We start from the raw sequence: 22,127 nt of genomic DNA, 5'->3' as shown, positions 1-22,127 counted from the left end.
TTGGGGAAGATTTATCAAGTGTCTGAAAGTCAGAATATTTCTAGTTGCCCATGGCAACCAATCACAGCTCAGCTTTCATTTTATCAGTGCTCATGAATATTTTAAAGGGGAGCTGTGATTGGTTGCCATGGGCAACTAGAAATATTCTGACTTTCAGACAGCTTGATAAATCTGCCCCATTGTCTCTATGTGTGTGATGTGACAGGTGGGGATGTGTCTCATGCTGCACATTGTCTCTATGTGTGTGATGTGACAGATGGGGATGTGTCTCATGCTGCACATTGTCTCTATGTGTGTAATGTGACAGATGGGGATGTGTCTCATGCTGCACATTGTCTCTATGTGTGTAATGTGACAGATGGGGATGTGTCTCATGCTGCACATTGTCTCTATGTGTGTGATGTGACAGGTGGGGATGTGTCTCATGCTGCACATTGTCTCTATGTGTGTGATGTGACAGATGGGGATGTGTCTCATGCTGCACATTGTCTCTATGTGTGTGATGTGACAGATGGGGATGTGTCTCATGCTGCACATTGTCTCTATGTGTGTGATGTGACAGATGGGGATGTGTCTCATGCTGCACATTGTCTCTATGTGTGTGATGTGACAGATGGGGATGTGTCTCATGCTGCACATTGTCTCTATGTGTGTGATGTGACAGATGGGGATGTGTCTCATGCTGCACATTGTCTCTATGTGTGTGATGTGACAGATGGGGATGTGTCTCATGCTGCACATTGTCTCTATGTGTGTGATGTGACAGATGGGGATGTGTCTCATGCTGCACATTGTCTCTATGTGTGTGATGTGACAGATGGGGATGTGTCTCATGCTGCACATTGTCTCTATGTGTGTGATGTGACAGATGGGGATGTGTCTCATGCTGCACATTGTCTCTATGTGTGTGATGTGACAGATGGGGATGTGTCTCATGCTGCACATTGTCTCTATGTGTGTGATGTGACAGATGGGGATGTGTCTCATGCTGCACATTGTCTCTATGTGTGTGATGTGACAGATGGGGATGTGTCTCATGCTGCACATTGTCTCTATGTGTGTGATGTGACAGATGGGGATGTGTCTCATGCTGCACATTGTCTCTATGTGTGTGATGTGACAGATGGGGATGTGTCTCATGCTGCACATTGTCTCTATGTGTGTGATGTGACAGATGGGGATGTGTCTCATGCTGCACATTGTCTCTATGTGTGTGATGTGACAGGTGGGGATGTGTCTCATGCTGCACATTGTCTCTATGTGTGTGATGTGACAGATGGGGATGTGTCTCATGCTGCACATTGTCTCTATGTGTGTGATGTGACAGATGAGGATGTGTCTCATGCTGCACATTGTCTCTATGTGTGTGATGTGACAGATGGGGATGTGTCTCATGCTGCACATTGTCTCTATGTGTGTGATGTGACAGATGGGGATGTGTCTCATGCTGCACATTGTCTCTATGTGTGTGATGTGACAGATGGGGGTGTGTCTCATGCTGCACATTGTCTCTATGTGTGTGATGTGACAGATGGGGATGTGTCTCATGCTGCACATTGTCTCTATGTGTGTGATGTGACAGATGGGGATGTGTCTCATGCTGCACATTGTCTCTATGTGTGTGATGTGACAGGTGGGGATGTGTCTCATGCTGCACAGTGTCTCTATGTGTGTGATGTGACAGATGGGGATGTGTCTCATGCTGCACATTGTCTCTATGTGTGTGATGTGACAGATGGGGATGTGTCTCATGCTGCACATTGTCTCTATGTGTGTGATGTGACAGATGGGGATGTGTCTCATGCTGCACATTGTCTCTATGTGTGTGATGTGGCAGATGGGGATGTGTCTCATGCTGCACATTGTCTCTATGTGTGTGATGTGACAGGTGGGGATGTGTCTCATGCTGCACATTGTCTCTATGTGTGTGATGTGACAGGTGGGGATGTGTCTCATGCTGCACATTGTCTCTATGTGTGTGATGTGACAGATGGGGATGTGTCTCATGCTGCACATTGTCTCTATGTGTGTGATGTGACAGATGGGGATGTGTCTCATGCTGCACATTGTCTCTATGTGTGTGATGTGACAGATGGGGATGTGTCTCATGCTGCACATTGTCTCTATGTGTGTGATGTGACAGGTGGGGATGTGTCTCATGCTGCACATTGTCTCTATGTGTGTGATGTGACAGATGGGGATGTGTCTCATGCTGCACATTGTCTCTATGTGTGTGATGTGACAGATGGGGATGTGTCTCATGCTGCACATTGTCTCTATGTGTGTGATGTGACAGATGGGGATGTGTCTCATGCTGCACATTGTCTCTATGTGTGTGATGTGACAGATGGGGATGTGTCTCATGCTGCACATTGTCTCTATGTGTGTGATGTGACAGATGGGGATGTGTCTCATGCTGCACATTGTCTCTATGTGTGTGATGTGACAGATGGGGATGTGTCTCATGCTGCACATTGTCTCTATGTGTGTGATGTGACAGATGGGGATGTGTCTCATGCTGCACATTGTCTCTATGTGTGTGATGTGGCAGATGGGGATGTGTCTCATGCTGCACATTGTCTCTATGTGTGTGATGTGACAGATGGGGATGTGTCTCATGCTGCACATTGTCTCTATGTGTGTGATATGACAGATGGGGGTGTGTCTCATGCTGCACATTGTCTCTATGTGTGTGATGTGACAGATGGGGATGTGTCTCATGCTGCACATTGTCTCTATGTGTGTGATGTGGCAGATGGGGATGTGTCTCATGCTGCACATTGTCTCTATGTGTGTAATGTGACAGATGGGGATGTGTCTCATGCTGCACATTGTCTCTATGTGTGTGATGTGACAGGTGGGGATGTGTCTCATGCTGCACATTGTCTCTATGTGTGTGATGTGACAGATGGGGATGTGTCTCATGCTGCACATTGTCTCTATGTGTGTGATGTGACAGATGGGGATGTGTCTCATGCTGCACATTGTCTCTATGTGTGTGATGTGACAGATGGGGATGTGTCTCATGCTGCACATTGTCTCTATGTGTGTGATGTGACAGATGGGGATGTGTCTCATGCTGCACATTGTCTCTATGTGTGTGATGTGACAGATGGAGATGTGTCTCATGCTGCACATTGTCTCTATGTGTGTGATGTGACAGATGGGGGTGTGTCTCATGCTGCACATTGTCTCTATGTGTGTGATGTGACAGATGGGGATGTGTCTCATGCTGCACATTGTCTCTATGTGTGTGATGTGACAGATGGGGATGTGTCTCATGCTGCACATTGTCTCTATGTGTGTGATGTGACAGGTGGGGTGTGTCTCATGCTGCACATTGTCTCTATGTGTGTGATGTGACAGATGGGGATGTGTCTCATGCTGCACATTGTCTCTATGTGTGTGATGTGACAGATGGGGATGTGTCTCATGCTGCACATTGTCTCTATGTGTGTGATGTGACAGATGGGGATGTGTCTCATGCTGCACATTGTCTCTATGTGTGTGATGTGACAGATGGGGATGTGTCTCATGCTGCACATTGTCTCTATGTGTGTGATGTGGCAGATGGGGATGTGTCTCATGCTGCACATTGTCTCTATGTGTGTGATGTGACAGATGGGGATGTGTCTCATGCTGCACATTGTCTCTATGTGTGTGATGTGACAGATGGGGATGTGTCTCATGCTGCACATTGTCTCTATGTGTGTGATGTGACAGATGGGGATGTGTCTCATGCTGCACATTGTCTCTATGTGTGTGATGTGACAGATGGGGATGTGTCTCATGCTGCACATTGTCTCTATGTGTGTGATGTGACAGGTGGGGATGTGTCTCATGCTGCACATTGTCTCTATGTGTGTGATGTGACAGATGGGGATGTGTCTCATGCTGCACATTGTCTCTATGTGTGTGATGTGACAGGTGGGGATGTGTCTCATGCTGCACAGTGTCTCTATGTGTGTGATGTGACAGATGGGGATGTGTCTCATGCTGCACATTGTCTCTATGTGTGTGATGTGACAGATGGGGATGTGTCTCATGCTGCACATTGTCTCTATGTGTGTGATGTGACAGATGGGGATGTGTCTCATGCTGCACATTGTCTCTATGTGTGTGATGTGGCAGATGGGGATGTGTCTCATGCTGCACATTGTCTCTATGTGTGTGATGTGACAGGTGGGGATGTGTCTCATGCTGCACATTGTCTCTATGTGTGTGATGTGACAGATGGGGATGTGTCTCATGCTGCACATTGTCTCTATGTGTGTGATGTGACAGATGGGGATGTGTCTCATGCTGCACATTGTCTCTATGTGTGTGATGTGACAGATGGGGATGTGTCTCATGCTGCACATTGTCTCTATGTGTGTGATGTGACAGGTGGGGATGTGTCTCATGCTGCACATTGTCTCTATGTGTGTGATGTGACAGATGGGGATGTGTCTCATGCTGCACATTGTCTCTATGTGTGTGATGTGACAGATGGGGATGTGTCTCATGCTGCACATTGTCTCTATGTGTGTGATGTGACAGATGGGGATGTGTCTCATGCTGCACATTGTCTCTATGTGTGTGATGTGACAGATGGGGATGTGTCTCATGCTGCACATTGTCTCTATGTGTGTGATGTGACAGATGGGGATGTGTCTCATGCTGCACATTGTCTCTATGTGTGTGATGTGACAGATGGGGATGTGTCTCATGCTGCACATTGTCTCTATGTGTGTGATGTGACAGGTGGGGATGTGTCTCATGCTGCACATTGTCTCTATGTGTGTGATGTGACAGATGGGGATGTGTCTCATGCTGCACATTGTCTCTATGTGTGTGATGTGACAGATGGGGATGTGTCTCATGCTGCACATTGTCTCTATGTGTGTGATGTGACAGATGGGGATGTGTCTCATGCTGCACATTGTCTCTATGTGTGTGATGTGACAGATGGGGATGTGTCTCATGCTGCACATTGTCTCTATGTGTGTGATGTGACAGGTGGGGATGTGTCTCATGCTGCACATTGTCTCTATGTGTGTGATGTGACAGATGGGGATGTGTCTCATGCTGCACATTGTCTCTATGTGTGTGATGTGGCAGCTGCTCATGTATGTTGTGTGTTACATCATGTATGACATGTGCTGCTTTACCTCTGACACTGATCAGTACAGACTCCTCCCCCTCCTATCCAGCGCCCCGCCTACACTGATCACATGGTCTATGACATCATCACAGGTCCTTCATCCACTTCTCTATACACTTGTACACCCGGAGATCACGCCCCTCAGTGACATCACACTCCCAGGGTCACATGACTGGTGGATAGTGAGCAGGAGACGTGTGTGAGGTAGAGAGTGTTCTGCACTGAGGAGAGAAGAGGTAAGTGACCAGAGGAGGGACTACAACTCCCAGCATGCTCCAGGAGCACACACACTATATGGAGGGACTACAACTCCCAGCATGCTCCAGGAGCACACACACTATATGGAGGGACTACACCTCCCAGCATGCTCCAGGAGCACACACACTATATGGAGGGACTACACCTCCCAGCATGCTACAGGAGCGCGCACACTATATGGAGGGATTACAACTCCCAGCATGCTCCAGGAGCACACACACTATATGGAGGGACTACAACTCCCAGCATGCTCCAGGAGCGCACACACTATATGGAGGGACTACAACTCCCAGCATGCTCCAGGAGCACACGCACTATATGGAGGGACTACAACTCCCAGCATGCTCCAGGAACACACATGGAGGGACTACAACTCCCAGCATGCTCCAGGAACACACATGGAAGGACTACAACTCCCAGCATGCTCAAGGAGTGCACACACTATATGGAGGGACTACAACTCCCAGCATGCTCCAGGAGCACACACTATATGGTGGGACTACAACTCCCAGCATGCTCCAGGAGCTCACACACTATATGGAGGGACTACAACTCCCAGCATGCTCCAGGAGCTCACACACTATATGGTGGGACTACAACTCCCAGCATGCTCCCTGACAACAGATAGTGGGGGAGATAAGGATTGGAGAAATGGGAATGTCCCGCCTTCCTGCACCTACCTGTACACCCTGGGATGTAGGTAGTACAGAGGGGAAGCAGGTGGAGAAGGAAAGGAGCGGATGTGGTGTCTAGCGCACCGATTCATGCGGCTCAGATTGTGGACGTCCCTCTTACAAATCCTCTGAGGTGTCAGAGTAGTGGAATCCCCGGGAAGTGACGAGACTTCACCCCTCAAAAATGTATCTGGGGTGCGGGCGGCACCCTCCACCACCATGCTGTTCCAATAATTTATATTTCAGAAGTATACGTAACTGTGAATAATGACTTGGTCCCGGTGATAGGGATTTTTATGCAGGGCCCCAACAGCCCTCTTGACTTTTGTAAGGTGAGTCCTAATTAACCCTTTTATGGTTGTCCTGGTACCACAAACTTGAACATAAAAACTAAGACACGTCAGTCTCTTAGTGTATGTAAAGATCTTCTCCCGTGTAATATCTCCAATCCATAATATCACAGACAGAAGAATCATCAAAGAGGTGTGAATAGTATACTGCAAAGCTATTGGTCATCAGCACATTCTGGGGAAAAAGTGAATTAATTGTGCTCAGTTCTCAGAGACCTTGTACACAGATATTGTTTATACTAATGCTGAGAAGGAGATGATAAGCGGCTCCAGAATCCTAATATAATCAAGGACAGTCTCATTGAGACTCGTAGGCTTGCCATGTGCAATGATTTATAGTAGCCACCAGAGGGCAGGCTATTAAAAATCATTGTAAAATAGGTATATACTGCAATACAGTAGTATTGCAGTATATAGTATTAGCAATCGGACCCTGCAGGGTTAAATTACCCTGGAGGATCTTAAATAATGGTAAAAAAAATAATTTTTTTAAAATATGAAAAAATAGTAAAAAAAGTAAAAGTTTAAATCCCCCCCCTTTCCCTAGAACTGATATAAATATAAATAAACAGTAAAAATCCTAAACACTTTAGGTATCATCGCGTCCCAAAATGTCCGATCTATCAAAATATATTAGCGAATTTTTCCGGCGTTTAACCCCGTAACGGAAATTGGCACCCAAATGTTACTTTTTGCCATTTTGAAAAATATAAAAAATTCTATAAAAAGTGATCAAAAGCCCATACAGTCCTCAAAATGCTAGCATTAAAACGACATCAAAAGTCGCAAACAATGACACCACCCACAGCTCCGTGCACTGAAGTATGAAGAAGTTATTAGTGCCAGAACACGGCAAAATGAAGAATTATTTTTTTGTACAGAAGGTTTTAATTTTTTTTAAATGTATGAAAACATTATAAAACCTGTACAAATTTGGTATCCTCGTGATCGTACCGAACCAAAGAATAAAATAGACATGTGATTTGGGGCGCTCAGTGAAAGCTGTAAAATCCAAGCCCACAAGAAAACGGCGCAAATGCGTTTTTTCATCATTTTCACTGCATTCTGAATTTTTTTCCCCGTTTCCCAGTACATGGCATGGAATAATAAATACCATCACTATGAAGTGCAATGTGTTACGCAGAAAACAAGCCCAAACAGAGCTCTTTATATGGATAAATAAAAAAGTTACAGATTTTTGAAGGCTGGGAGTGAAAAATTAAAATGCAAAAACGAAAAAGGGCCACGAAGAAAAGTTAGGCACTAACTTGCTGATCTGTACGGGTCTCAGTGATGAGAACCCCACAGATCACGAAAACGAAGGTTGCGATTGGGGCCCACATACCTCCCTCAGACCCCTTGTGAGAGTAATGGAGCTGACGTTCCCTATCTCCGATCTCCATCAGCTACATAGAGATTAATGGAACAGAACGGTCACGTGCAGCCGTCTGCTCCATTACTCTCACAAGGGGTCTGACGGAGGTATGTGGGCCCCCATCGACCCTTAGTTTTCGTGATCTTTGTGCTCTCATTAGAGACCTCCACTGATCGGCAAGTTCCTGTGGGTAGGGCCTAACTTTTCTTTGTGGGAAAAGTGATTTGTTCACACGTTTAAGTTGCGTTTTATAAGGTTAGGGCTATGGTAAGTGCCTTGTAGTTAGCAGGGAAAGGGTTAATAGGGTTATAGTCATAGGTCAGCAGTATTAGGGTAAGTGTTGTAGGTAGCAGGGAGAGGGTTAACGCATTGGGCTAGTGAGCTATTGTTAGTGGGTTAGCAGTGTTATTGTCAGCTATGGTTAGTAGGGTTCGGGTTAAGAGACGCAGAAAGGCAGATGCATATGGGTGAAAAAATATCAAATTTTATTAAAGAATATGTGGATCTAAAAACAGTTTAAAAAACCCTATACAAAAGGGTAGCAAAGCAGACATACTCCCCAGCATAGCGAAATTCATTGTGTAATGCTGAAAACATAAGTATAAAAATAATACATATGTATGCAAATACGGTAACTATTAGGTGAAACAAGATGTGTAGCAAGGAGGGACACTCAAATAAATAATAACAGCCTTATAAAGATAGAGCAATCACAATCATGTCCAATAATGTAAACAATATAATCAAAGGAAAAATAGTATTACCGTATGGAGAGTGTAAAGCTGGGGAGAGCAGGGATGCCCCACGCGTATCGCCCGGTACACGGGCTTCGTCAGGGGATGTCGACCTGTTGTAAGTATCAGGTTTAAATACCTCGCTGCTCTGACGCGGAACAAGCCGGCCACCCCCCCTGAGAGGTGCCGCCCCCATGTGACGTCATATCCGGTCATGTGCAGAGACCTAATCCAACATGGTTGTGCATTCCACAGGCCCGGAAGTTGAGGTGCGCGTACCCTAAAAGAACGGGAACGCCGCTGATGAACTAAAGGTTCCTACCAATACGAAGTAAGCTTAGAACATATAGTGAGAATGCGTGTCCATGTCCGGAATGTGATAAATGAGGTAAGTATAGAGATAATAAACATTTGATGGCACAGACAAAGATAATAAGTCGATCAAGTATTATATGGCGCAGCGACTATGAGTATTATACGGCGCATGGTATGACAGTATATGACCGATGAAAAGGTCCAAACGAAGGTCCTAAAATAAAATAAAAGTGCAGACAGTATGGCCCGAAAAGTTACATAACCCTCCTAAAGAAAGAAGAGTCGTGTGCTACCACTGTTGAGTAAAGTGAGTGGCGCCACTAATATAAAATTAAAGACTAAGGCGCAGCGTAAGACACATAGAGCAAAAATAAGTGTGAACCGAGCTATCACAATTTTATATAAACAGTATGTGAGAACAAAGTGTATCCCATTAAGAAATTACTAATAAAGATAAGTTCGAAGAATGTGTAATAAGCAAGAAAATCCAAACCTACACAAAGTATAACACCACAACAACATAAAACAAATAGACCGAGCCTGTAAAATCCTACTTAGAGAGGAAAAAAGTCCATACAAATTGTTAATCATTTATGGACACATAATACACATAAATAGTACTGTATGATAATATAGGTATTGTGTAGATCCTTAGAAACCATATCCTACGTAGACAAGGTTGGACCAGATTATATAGACGGCGTGTGTGTATCGATAAGACGTGGATACCAAAAAGGCGTCTTAAATAAAAACCAGTTCAAAATAGAAGCCTAGAAATGCGGCGCCTATCGTAGGTACGAAAGTATACGCATAGATAAACAAAGTAAAACCATATGGAATATAAGACAAGGTATGGGTATATGATTCTGCACCCCAACCTATGAACATTGAGACATAAATCAATCGACATTGGGCGTCGATGATAATATAACACAAAACATAACGCAAAGATATACAGTTCCATACTAGACAAGAAATATCTGTGTGGAGTGAGAATAAGGAACAAAATGTAAAATCATGTCCAGATATACGTGAAATGAGGTGAAGTACCAACAAAGGTTGGATTTATAAAGTGACATAGTGCCTAAAATATAAAAACTCCATAGCATGTGATAAATATTGGCTAAACGGCGACACAAGCTCGAACATCACTACTTAGGAAACATGACCTGCACCTAAGTATGAAGTGACCACTTGGGACAAGCCCAAAAGTCAACATATATAGGTGATGTAACTGTGTATCCAATTCATACATGTCTGCTAGGAGTTCTGTAGGAATAACCCCTACTAAATATTAAAGGCATACACCAAACGAAGTATAGCCTAAAAGGAGGCTCCTTGAGAGGCTCCTGGAAAATGGAAATCTGCATTAAATGCACTAGAACACGGTAAAAGAATTAGTTCAGGCATATTTTCTACGGCGAAATGTATATAGGGAACCTAGTCAATAATGTGGTTGTTATAAAAAAAAGGGGGGGGGGGACAAAACCTCGAGGGGGATGGGGGGGGCCAGGCTGAACCAAGCCAGAGCAGCAAGAGAAACAATCGTATACGTGGATGATAGAGAGTATACTAGCTCGAAATAGACATAACAAAAATAAGAATAAAGTATATAGTATATATATAAGAGTGATCACTAAAAATATATATGCAAGCACAGAAATGCCAACACCTCCCAATGGCTAAGAGGAACAGACCCGAGAGCAGCAAGGAACAGTCAGTAATATAAGCCAAATAAAGGCTGAAAACACGTCCACGTCGAGCCATGAGGATATACTCAAGAGGGAGCGCAGGAGGGCGTGGAGTATGGAGAGGAGTCTCAGAGGATCACACAGCAGATATTCTTGTATAGCGTAGTCAGGAAGGGTTCATCGTCTACCGTATCTCACCAGGCCATCCCATTCCACAGAGATGAGTAGTGTCTGAAACTTAAAGAAGAGAGTGAGGAAAGAGCAAAAACATCAAACTATAGTGGCTTAGGAGGGCCCAATAGTAAAAAATGTAGGGGGTCCAAGTGTGTAAGAGTGAATGTGTAATGGAAGCAGTCTCAGTGCATGGAGTGGACTGAGTGTGATGTCCAAAAGACAAAAAGGTGTGAGTGTGAGAAAGACATAGGAATATGCCGTGAATGGATGTAGGTGTACAGAAAAATGGGATGGTGAGTCAAAGGCTTATGTTTTATAGTGGCCGGTGAACAAAAGTTACTCGTTCAGGCCCTTAGGGGCCATGGTATCCAGCGTGTAGATCCATCTGGATTCACTACGTAAGAGTAAGGGTGTGAGATTGCCTCCTCTGATATTCAGTGTCACTTTCTCCAGGCCTACAAAACTGAGACCTCTTGTACAGCTGCCATGATATTGTAAAAAATGAAGAGCCACCGAGGTAAGTTTTTTACCTTTTTGCTGATCGGCGGCTGCCGTGCGGATTGTTGACAGGTGTTGTTGGCACCTTCTACGGAATTCCTGGGCCGTTTGGCCTACATAAAGCTTACGACACGGACATGTGAGGACATAAATAACTCCCTTTGTTTTGCAGTTAATGTAGCTTTTGATTTTAAACTTTTTGTGCCCCACCGGCTCCTCAAACTCCGAGGTCCGTGACATAAAGGGACACACAGAGCAGTCACCGCACGGGAAGGAACCACACAGACGGATGCCCCGTCCCAAAGGTACCGATGGGCGTTGGAAGTGGCTCCTGGTCAAGACATCTTTCAAGTTTTTAGCACGTCTAGCAGTCAGTTGTGGTTTGTCGGTGATGAAGGGGGTGAGTCTACTGTCGCTCTTGAGGATGCCCCAATTCTTCTCTAAGATTTTATAAATCTCCGTCCATTGGTTGTTAAATGTGGTAATCAACCTCGGTCTGGCATCCAAGGGGCGTGGCTTCGTCTGTAACAGATCTTGTCTATCGTTGTTGCAGGCTCGGATAAACCCCTTTGAGATGACTCGGCGTGGGTAGCCTCTATTTTTAAAACGTGTAGTCAATTCACGAGCATGAAGTCTGAAGTCTTGTTCGTTGGTACAATTTCTTTTCACACGAAAAAATTGGCCCGTTGGTATCCCTTCCTTCAGGTGGGCAGGGTGGAAGCTAGAAAAGTGCAGTAGACTATTAGATGCAGTTTCCTTACGAAATAAAGTCGTGGTGAGCTTAGGATGTACATACCTGATGGAAACGTCCAGGAAATCGACTGTAGAATCTGATATTTGTGCCGTAAGTTTGATCTTCCATGGGTTGTCATTCAGTACATCAATGAAAGTATGGCAATCGTTGATGGTACCTGTCCAGAGAAGCAGAATATCGTCGATGTAGCGGTACCAACCAGCTACCCGATCTTTAAAGGCCTCTAGTTGGTACACCACCTTCTCCTCCCACCACCCCATAAATAAGTTGGCGTACGATGGTGGGCATTTGGCCCCCATGGCCGTGCCTGATACCTGTTTGTAAAAAACATGATCAAAGAGGAAATAATTCTGATGTAATCTCAGGTAAAGAAGGTCCAAGAGGAAGGAGTCGTGCCTCCTATCTGTGGACCATTCTTTGTCCAGATAAAAAGCAATAGCATCCAAACCCACCTGGTGTCCAATGATCGTATAAAGCGCCTCTAAGTCCAAGGTGATCAACAAGATAGGGACAGAAGTTTCAAAGTTCTCCAACCTCTGGATAAGATGTGTCGTGTCCCGAACAAATGATGGCAATCTTGAGACTAATGGTTGGAGAAAAAAGTCCAAGTAGGTACACAGTTTTTCATTTATACTCCCAATCCCCGAGACGATTGGACGTCCCGGGGGTTTATCCAAAGATTTATGCACCTTTGGTAACATGTAGAAGGTGGGTACCGTAGGATTGTCCGTAGTAAGGAAAAGTGCTTCATTCTTGTTTAGGATACCTGCCCGCAAGGCAGGGTTCGGGTTATTTCCACGTGTGGACAATGACCGATTTGGTAGAGTCTGTCGATGAACTGGAATTGTTTTTGTTCACAATATGGTCACCCAGGGTGTCAGGAAATTTTAATTTGTTTTTTCACAGCGGATTAATATCATTGTGCGTGCAGATGCCTCACACCTGCCTGCTGCCATTCCTGAGCAAGCTCTGCACTGCTGGGAGCCCCATCCCCAAGCTCAAACACTTGTAAGAGACGCTCCTGGCACTTGCTGGTCCTTCTTGATGATGTGATAGATTGATGACTGAGGTGCAATCTTTCTAGCTGCGATACTCATCCCTGTTAGGCCAGTTTTGTGCAGTGCAATGATGACTGCTCGTGTTTCTTTAGAGATAACCATGGGTAACAGAAGAGAAACAATGATGCCAAGCACCAGCCTCCTTGTAAAGTGTCCAGGGGTGTGATTGTTACTTAATCCTGACAGATTGATCTCCAGCCCTGTCCCCATCAGCCCCCGCACCTGTGTTACTGGAGCCATCACTGACACCATGGCAGCTGCTCCTTTTAAGGCGCCTGCAATGAAGTTGAAATGTGTTTTGGGGGAACAGGTTCATTTTCTAGGCAAATACTGACTTTGCAATTAATTGCTGTTAAGCTGATCACTCTTTATAACATTCTGGAGTATATGCAATTTGCCATTATAAAACCTGATGCAGGAGACTTTGTAACAATTAACATTTGTATCATTCTCAAAACTTATGACCATGACAGTAGTACACACTAAAAAGGAACTGTACAGACAATACGACAATCAAAAGAAAAAAATTAAAAGTGCAAGAAATTAAATCCAAGTCCTTATCGTCTTTATTTTTTTGAGATTTCCGATAAAAACAAGTGCACTGCACATTTCAGCTTCGTGCTGAGGTCTTCGTCAGGTCTATAAAGGCAATAAGTTCTGCAAGCTATATTATCTACATATGTTGAAACCACTGTATGATACTAAGAAGACTAATTTGTACCTGTGAATAATGAAGTAAAGTGGAATAATGTATTATAAAAGTGTCTTATGGAGGTTTTAATTTTTTGGTATCCCCGTGATTGCACCGACCCAAACAATAAAGCAGACCTGTCATTTGTGGCGCACAGTGAAAGCCGTAAAATCCAAGCCCACAAGAAAACAACGCAAATGCAGTTTTTCACCATTTTCGCTGCATTTGGAATTTTTTCCCGCTTCCCAGTACACAGCATGGAACATTAAATACCGTCACTATGAAGTCAAATTTGTTATGCAAAAAATAAGCCATCACAGAGCTCTTTATGTGGAAAAGTTATAGATTTTTGAAGGTGGGGAGTAAAAAATGGAAGTGAAAAAATTAAAAAGGACCAAGTCGTTAAGGGGTTAAAATTGCACCACAAAAAAAGTTGGTGAACTCTGTCGGGGAAGCGAAAGATTCATGATTTCTGGTGCATGATCTTAGTGACTTTGTTGCACCCAGTATTATAAACGGGCACAGAATTTTTTTTTTTAATTTCCGACAATCTTGGTAAATGTGTCCATTGTGTCAAGTAGCAGCCAATGATGTACAATGTGTAGCAAAAAATACCCCATTGGCTATGGAAATGTCACCCAGTTTATTTCTGATGTTGACATGATTTATGCAAACAGCTCCTTGCAAAGTTTTTAGGCCCACTACCCTATATACTTGAGTATAAAGTGACCCAAATATAAACCGAGGCCCCAATTTTACCACAAATAACTGGGAAAATGTATTGACTCAAGTATAAGCCTAGGGTAAGAAATGCATTGGTCACAGCCTCCCCTAGTAATGCACCTCCTGTAATAAAATGCCCTGCAGCAGCCCCCCTAGAGGTGAAATGCCCTGCAATGCCCCGGTGTATAAAACAATAGACTTACATACTCACTCCCCACTGCTCTTCTCTTCTGTAATAGACCGGGCAGAGATGCGTCCCCCCCCCCCCTCATAGTGGGTGCCGGCGGGCAAAGTGGATGGATGGGTTTCTGCCTGCATGTGAAAAGTGAAGAGCAGAAGGAAGAGGAGCCGCGGGGAGCGTTGGAAGGATAGTATGTAATGTCAGGATCGGAGGTAGTGGATCCTCTGTACCACCGCAGATGATGACACAAGCCGACACCTGGGACCGGAATCTAAGTGGCATCCAGTCTTCACCAGAGCCCGCCACAAAGCAGGATGGTTCCACAGACGTGACTTGTCCACGGTGACAGTCAAGGTCGAGGTACAGGATCTGAAGGCAATCCCGTAGTCAGGGACAGGCAGGAGGTCAGGATGGGCAAAATGGGAGCAGAGTCAGGGACGTAGCAATAGGTCAAGGCAGGCAGCGGAGGAGCGTAGTCATGAACGGAACCGGGGCACAACGGGAAAACACAATAACAGTGCAGGGCATCAGACAAAGCTTTCTCAAAGGCAGGTTATGATGGGAGAGGCAGGTATAAATAGCCTCCTGGGAAAAGGGCAGCGCCAATTAGGGGGTGCACTGGCCCTTTAAATTTTCTGAAGTGGGCGCATGTGCGCCCTAGGAGACAGGGAAGCGCGCATATGGGCCCCGGACGGAAATCCGAAGCGGGGACAGGCGAGTCGTGCAGCACCAGCGGGCACCGAGGGGGACGGGTGAGCCCGCTACCCATATCTTGAGCATCCGCGACAGTACCTCCCTTCCTTTCTGCCTCCCCCTCTTCTTGGCCTAAAGAAATTTCTGCAGGAGATCATGGTCCAGGATATTGTCCTGCGGCTCCCAAGATCTCTCCTCCGGCCCGAACCCCTTCCAGTCAACCAAGAAGAACCGCTTACCCCTCACTGTCTTCATATCAAGGATGTCCTTTACCTCATAGATGTTGGAGGCGTCAGCCACAGGAGGAGGATTACAGACTTGAGGAGGAAGACATGGAAGGAGTTTGGGATGCGCATGGTGGGAGGAAGCTGCAGCTTGTAGGTGACCGGATTGATACAAGTCAGCACCTCGAAAGGACATGCTTAGACATGCTGCTATGTGGAACATTGAGAACTCTGTTACATCATTGGGCACTTCATGTCATATGACCAGGATGATGTCATCTAAGGTCCTTCACCCAGTTATATTTGCAATGTTTAACATTTACAATATTTAATGTATGTATCTGAGCACATGAAATAACAGCATGGTATCCTCGTATATAAGGTTGGAAAAAGACGCCAATTCCAACCTTTAAGAATTAAACAAACCTTTTTTTCCCTATGACCCATATTACTTGGTCAATTTACAAAACCTCTTTATTCGTCATAGAACACAAAGCGTCTTTAAAAAACCCACAAAAATATATACAGTAACCACAAGGTTGAACAAAAGTATTGTCTGCTCGGAGCCCTCCTGGAGAATCCCCATCTGTCACATCACACATGTCATGGACACAACTGCTTCATATAGAGTTTGCTCTTAGTTCTTCTCCTGTTTCCTCAGGTTCTATAGATCCAGGACTCCCAGAGGTTTCTCCTAAAGATGATCCTTTCCATCAATGATCCACCAGGGATCCGGGAGAAGGACAGAGAGCAGATGGCGGCCAGGATCCTGGAGCTCACCCTGGAGATGATCTCCTTGATAACCGGAGAGGTGAGAGTCTCCCAGGACACGGCTCTTATCTCTAGGAATAACAGCGGGAAATGACTGGAGAGGTGAAGGATTCTTAGGATCTATGTAGTGATCAGTGTCTCCCCATAAACAGGATTACACAGTAGTGAAGAAGTCGTCTGGTGAGTGTGTGACCCCCCGTGTGTCAGGAGGATGGACCCAGAGCCCCATCACCGAGCCTCCACCTCATTCACTGATACATGAGCAGAAGATCCTAGAACTTACCTCCAGTATCACTGAGCTGCTGAGCGGAGAGGTGAGCGCTGCCGGGAATGCTGGGACATTGTACAATAACACAAGGGAGGTGTCTGGGTGATGACTGTGTCATTGTGTGTGTCAGGTTCCTATAAGGTGTCAGGACGTCGCTGTCTATTTCTCCATGGAGGAGTGGGAGTATATAGAAGGACATGAGGATCAGTACATGAACATCATGATGTTGAAGGGTCCTCAAAGGTTTGACAAGAATAAAAGCGAGATGGCAGTTGTGATTCTCGACCTCACACTGGAGATCATCTCCTTTATTACTGGAGAGGTGAGAGTCTCCCAGGACACGGCTCTTATCTCTAGGAATAACAGCGGGAAATGACTGGAGAGGTGAAGGATTCTTAGGATCTATGTAGTGATCAGTGTCTCCCCATACACAGGATTACACAGTAGTGAAGAAGTCGTCTGGTGAGTGTGTGACCCCCCGTGTGTCAGGAGGATGGACCCAGAGCCCCATCACCGAGCCTCCACCTCATTCTCTGATACATGAGCAGAAGATCCTAGAACTTACCTCCAGGATCACTGAGCTGCTGAGCGGAGAGGTGAGCGCTGCCGGGAATGCTGGGACATTGTACAATAACACAAGGGAGGGGTCTGGGTGATGACTGTGTCATTGTGGGTGTCAGGTTCCTATAAGGTGTCAGGACGTCACTGTCTATTTCTCCATGGAGGAGTCGGAGTATATAGAAGGACACAAGGACCAGTACAAGGACATGATGATGGAGGACCACCAGCCCCTCACATCACCAGGTAAGAGGAGACCTTCCTGATTATAGAGGACAGAGCAGGTGTGAGGTCACCTCCTCCATCTCATCATCACATATAGACAATGTATCAGTCACTGTGTATATTTCCTATAGATGGATCCAGTCAGAGAAATCCACCAGAGAGATGTCCCAGTCCTGAAGATTCCCGAGATATCAAAGAGGAACCAGAGAGATGTCCCAGTCCTGAAGATTCCCGAGATATCAAAGAGGAACCAGAGAGATGTCCCAGTCCCCAATATTTCCATGTTGTTAAAGTGGAACCAGAGGAAATCATCACACTGGATCATCAGGTATTTTTGTTCTCCCTGGCAATATTTCTGTCGGTCTCTATTTTTGCGGCTTTTATCTGCTTTTTACAGGATTTTTTTTCTATAATCCTGTAATGCCTCATCGCTACCTTTGCATTTTAGCACCTTAAACGCCTTATCTTTTTCGCTTATTGCTTTCCTTACAAGACTAGTTAGACACATTGGCTTTTTTGCATGCTTGAAGGAAGAGGAATAGACACCAGAAGAGAGAGAGAGAGAGGTTAAAGATTTTAGTGAGATGTGAAGTGACCACTGGAGAAAAGAGAGACTGTAGATGTGAGGGAATGGGGTCACTGATGCAGGTAATGGGGTGAGCAGAAGAGAAGAGCCTGGACACTTCATCTTCTGTAACTGGCTCCAAGGAAGAGAGTGAACAGGGTGAAGTAGCAGAGGGAAGGGGATTAATTTAGTGGAAAGGGAAATTATTTACTGGCAAATGCCCTCAATTTTAGATTTAAAGTAGGTGGCCAGATCTTCAGACCCAAGGCCTGTAACAAGTGGCTGAACTTTTAGAGTTAGTAGGAATGAATAGCCTTTTAGGATTGTAAGAGATTTTAAGAGAGAGGATATTAGATTAGTGAAATAGACCAAGATGGAGGACAGTGTTATAGGTTCTAAGCATACATTTGAAGTCCAGGTGTGCACGATTTTCTCCATAGACGTTCAGGAATCCTGGAGCACTGCCGAAGGAAATGGGTTTGGGGAGTCTGCCAAGGTTGGCGTTGTCTGTGTTGAAATGTTCAGACTGAGGGAGGTGACGCCTCATCCAGGGCACTTTTGAGGTTGTGATTATAATGGTTAGTAGCATGGTTAGGACAGAAGAGGGAGGATATAGGGGACAGTGATGACTTCTTTCTATGAGATGGTGACTATCAATGGCACTTGGGTTCCGATAGGTGTGATAGGTGGCCTGGTTCTGTAAAGCAGAGAAACTATTAACAGTAAAAGAGAGAAGGTTATGGTCTGACAGTGGAAAGGCAGTATTTGTGAAATTAGAGACTGAATAGAGTTAAGGAAAGTCTAGGATTTTCATCACCCAGTCTAGGATTTTCCCTCCTAGTGAGTAGCATAATCAGAGTTGTGAGAGTCCTAAAAAGGAAGGTAGTGATAAAAGTTGAGAGGCCGAAGGGGAGATGGAGTATTAATATGAATGTTAAAGTCTCCCATGATGAGTGTTAGAATGTCACTAGATAGGAAATGTGGAAGCAAAGTGGTTGATGAACTGGTAGAATGAGCCAAGAGGACAATATATTACAGCCGCATGAAGGGAGAATGGGTGGAACAGCCTGATAGTGTAGACCTCAAAACAGGGAAGATGAGACCATGGGGAGAGTAGTATACCTACCTATCCTCCATGCCTATTGACAAATCTGATTGAGTGAGAGAATTGCAAGCCACCAAAGCACAGAGCAGCAGGCGAAGCAGTATCATCCTGCTGAATCCATGTTTCAGTCATAGGCGGTATTGTTCCCCTATTTGTTTCCCTTGTGTATATTTCTGTCATGTCTCGCTTATATTTGAAAACGTTGTATGAATAATTTGAAAAAGAAAGAAACAGGCCATGAATGGTTTCAAGTTTATTGCAGATTCCAGAGCGGGCACATTCTATAGCGGGCACATTCTATAGCGGGCACATTCTATAGCGGGCACATTCCAGAGCGGGCACATTCCAGAGCGGGCACATTTGAAAGAGGCTGTTGGTGTAGGAGAGATAGAAGAGGGGATGCACTGAATATTGATGAGGTTTGCAAGGCTCCTATGAGTTGTGAAATGTTTTGAACTGAAAGCAGTAGGACCAAGGTTAGGAGAGATCTTACCTACCGCTAGTAGAAGAAGAATAGACGGTGAAAGGAGATGGTAAGGGACTTTTCTCAGCTTTACAGCAGAACGAGATGGAATAGAACGGTTAGATAAAGCTTACAGTGCATGAGAGAAGTACAGTGGTGATGGAAGGATGGAGGAGCTGCTGTGGATGGAGGACACTGAGGGGATAGATGGACGGTAGGTTAGCTTAAAACAGATTTTAGTACAATAATATAAAAGCGTGCTATGTTCACAAAATAATGCAAACTTACCTTTCTCTTCCCCCTTCTGATTGCCATTTTATAATTGCCTTATAATAACTCTTGTGCTTATTACACTCGAACATACGCAGCCTGAGCGCAGCTCTCCCCCGCCCCTCTCCATAGGCATATACAGTGCACGGCGCCTTATTCCGTAGGATGATAGGACATGTCCTATCTTTCTACGGGCTACGAAGCAGTATGGTGCCGCACGTGTGCTTTCATACATTTACAAAAACGAAAACCTCATGTCCAAAAAATTTTTTTGGAGGGGTGGATTTTGCCATCTTCTGGCGCTAACAACTTTTTCATACTTTGGTGTAAGAGCTGTGGGTGGTGTCATTTTTTGCGACTTTTGAGGACATTTTCAATGTTATCATTTTTAGGACTGTACGACCTTTTGATCACTTTTTATAGAATTTTTTATATTCTTCAAAATGGCAAAAAAGTGGCATTTGTGACTTCGGCGCTATTTTCCGTTACAGGTTTAAACACAGTGAAAGACAGTTATTACATTATGGTCGGTCATTTCCGGAAGTGGCGATACCTAATGTGTTTATGTGTATTAGGGGGTGATTTGAATTTTTAGGTTTTATAATTTATTTATTTTTTTACTTTTATTTATATTTTTCCATTTTTACAGACCCCCTAGGGTACTTTAACCCTAGGTTGTCTGATCGATCCTACCATATACTGCCATACTTTGGTATGGCAGTATATGGGGATTTTCCTCCTTATTACCATGTGCAATTAGCACATGGTAATGAATGGGTTAAAACGAGACGGCCTTTGGTCTTCGGAAGACCCAAGGCTGTCAGAGCAATGGATTGTAGCTCCCCGATGACGTCACAGGGAGCGACAATCTTCGGCAAGATGGCAGCGCCCTGGCACCACCATTATTTTGAAGGCGCCAGCAGCTTTGCCGGCTGTGATTGGCAGGATAACACCCGGGATCGGTGCTAGCAATATGCAGCGAAGAATTACCGAGTATGAAGCCTCTCTCCATGAGCCCTCTCCATGCACCCGCACCCGACGCAGTGAAACTGAACTAAACTAATACATCAGCTAAGCAGAGCTGGAGAGAGGACTTGTAGGGTTCAAGCAGTAGAAAAACACAGACATCACAACTATCAGGGGTGGTGAATACATGAATGAATATATCTGTGGTTGAAGGAGAGAGATGGAAGTTGTAATCCATTAGATTATCACTCACACTTAGAACATACACAGCCTACGGTTTAAGCAGTACATCCTTATACACTGTAAATCCTTATACAATGATGTAATGAGGCTACTTACCTTCTCCAGCAGCAGTGGGTGGAGGGTCTATGGGATGATGTTGATGGAAACTGTTTTAGGTTCTGGCTACAAATTATTTCTAGCTTTATAACAGGTTGTGATAAAATCCTGTGACCTGTGACTTCTAGTCCAGAGCAGGAGAACTGGATAATCTTCTCCCTGGTGTCCATGAGTCTCCACCTCAGGATCGGGTCACATCGGGTTATGCAGTAATATAACCGGAACATTGATGTTGATGTGTAAAATATTTGGATGAATGTGGATCCCGTCTCCTCCTGCAGGAGATTATTCCCCTTAGTTCCTGGTTCTAGAGGTTTCTGTCCATCACTTGGATATAAGAGAATCTCTGGAGACATTTCCTTGTTTTCTCATGTCCTTCATGTTGGATCTTTCCAGGAAAGTTGTGGTGGAAGGAGGAGCGGAGAGGAAATCCCCTCATCAGTGACAGAGGAGGGTAAGAGCCTTTCATGTATCTTGTGGGTTATTCTTCCCTTATACATTGCAGGGAGAGGTCACATCCAGGGGAGGAGATGGAGATGACATAGACACCGGCTCATCTGTCTCTTACCAGTCCTGTAGATTTCATTTGGACACAGGGCCGGAGCCTTTTAGTAAATATGGCGTACCGTGCCGTTACTCGAATTTTAAGTCTCATGCTCTATCATTGAAATGAAGAATGCTACACTATCCTTGTAGTGTGGATCCAGCAGGGTGGTCACACAGTATTCGGCACTATTGATTATCTGGGTGACTCTGGTTTCAGTACACAGGGCATATAGAGCTTCATGTGGGCCAGGCTACTCAGAGGCAAGGACAAACTGGGGCTCAAGCCCCAGGAGCCCCTCCTTTAATCCGGCCCTGCCTGTATATATGGCTGCCCGGGGTCCCCCCCCCCCCCTGTGTCACCCGCTGTCTAGGACTGTTAGGCTCAGCTCCAGGGAGAGATGGGAATCTCTGGTTACACAACCAATTTGTGTAATGATTTTTGGATTTTAATCCTATTATATGGCAATGTTTTATATTTACATTTATTTTTCTATCCATAGATGACATAAATTACA

The 22,127-nt window shown here is 44.9% G+C and overlaps 1 protein-coding gene across 2 annotated transcripts in view; it reads right to left on the bottom strand.

Annotated features, from left to right (window-relative positions):
• LOC140119804 (uncharacterized) overlaps nucleotides 1–22,127 on the bottom strand; it is a 340,011-nt gene that overhangs the window by 88,058 nt on the left and 229,826 nt on the right. The window contains exon 1 of one of the 2 annotated variants that reach the window (XM_072139202.1): nucleotides 5,151–5,180. The exons of the other annotated variant lie outside the window; for it this stretch is intronic. The gene's annotated coding sequence lies outside the window, so the exon portion shown is untranslated. Of the gene's footprint in view, nucleotides 1–5,150; nucleotides 5,181–22,127 lie in introns of those variants that run through there. 2 annotated transcript variants of the gene reach the window in all.

Source organism: Engystomops pustulosus, chromosome 2, assembly GCF_040894005.1.
Source record: "Engystomops pustulosus chromosome 2, aEngPut4.maternal, whole genome shotgun sequence".
NCBI classification, from domain to species: Eukaryota; Metazoa; Chordata; class Amphibia; order Anura; family Leptodactylidae; genus Engystomops; species Engystomops pustulosus.
This window is presented reverse-complemented; position numbering and strand designations above follow the sequence as displayed.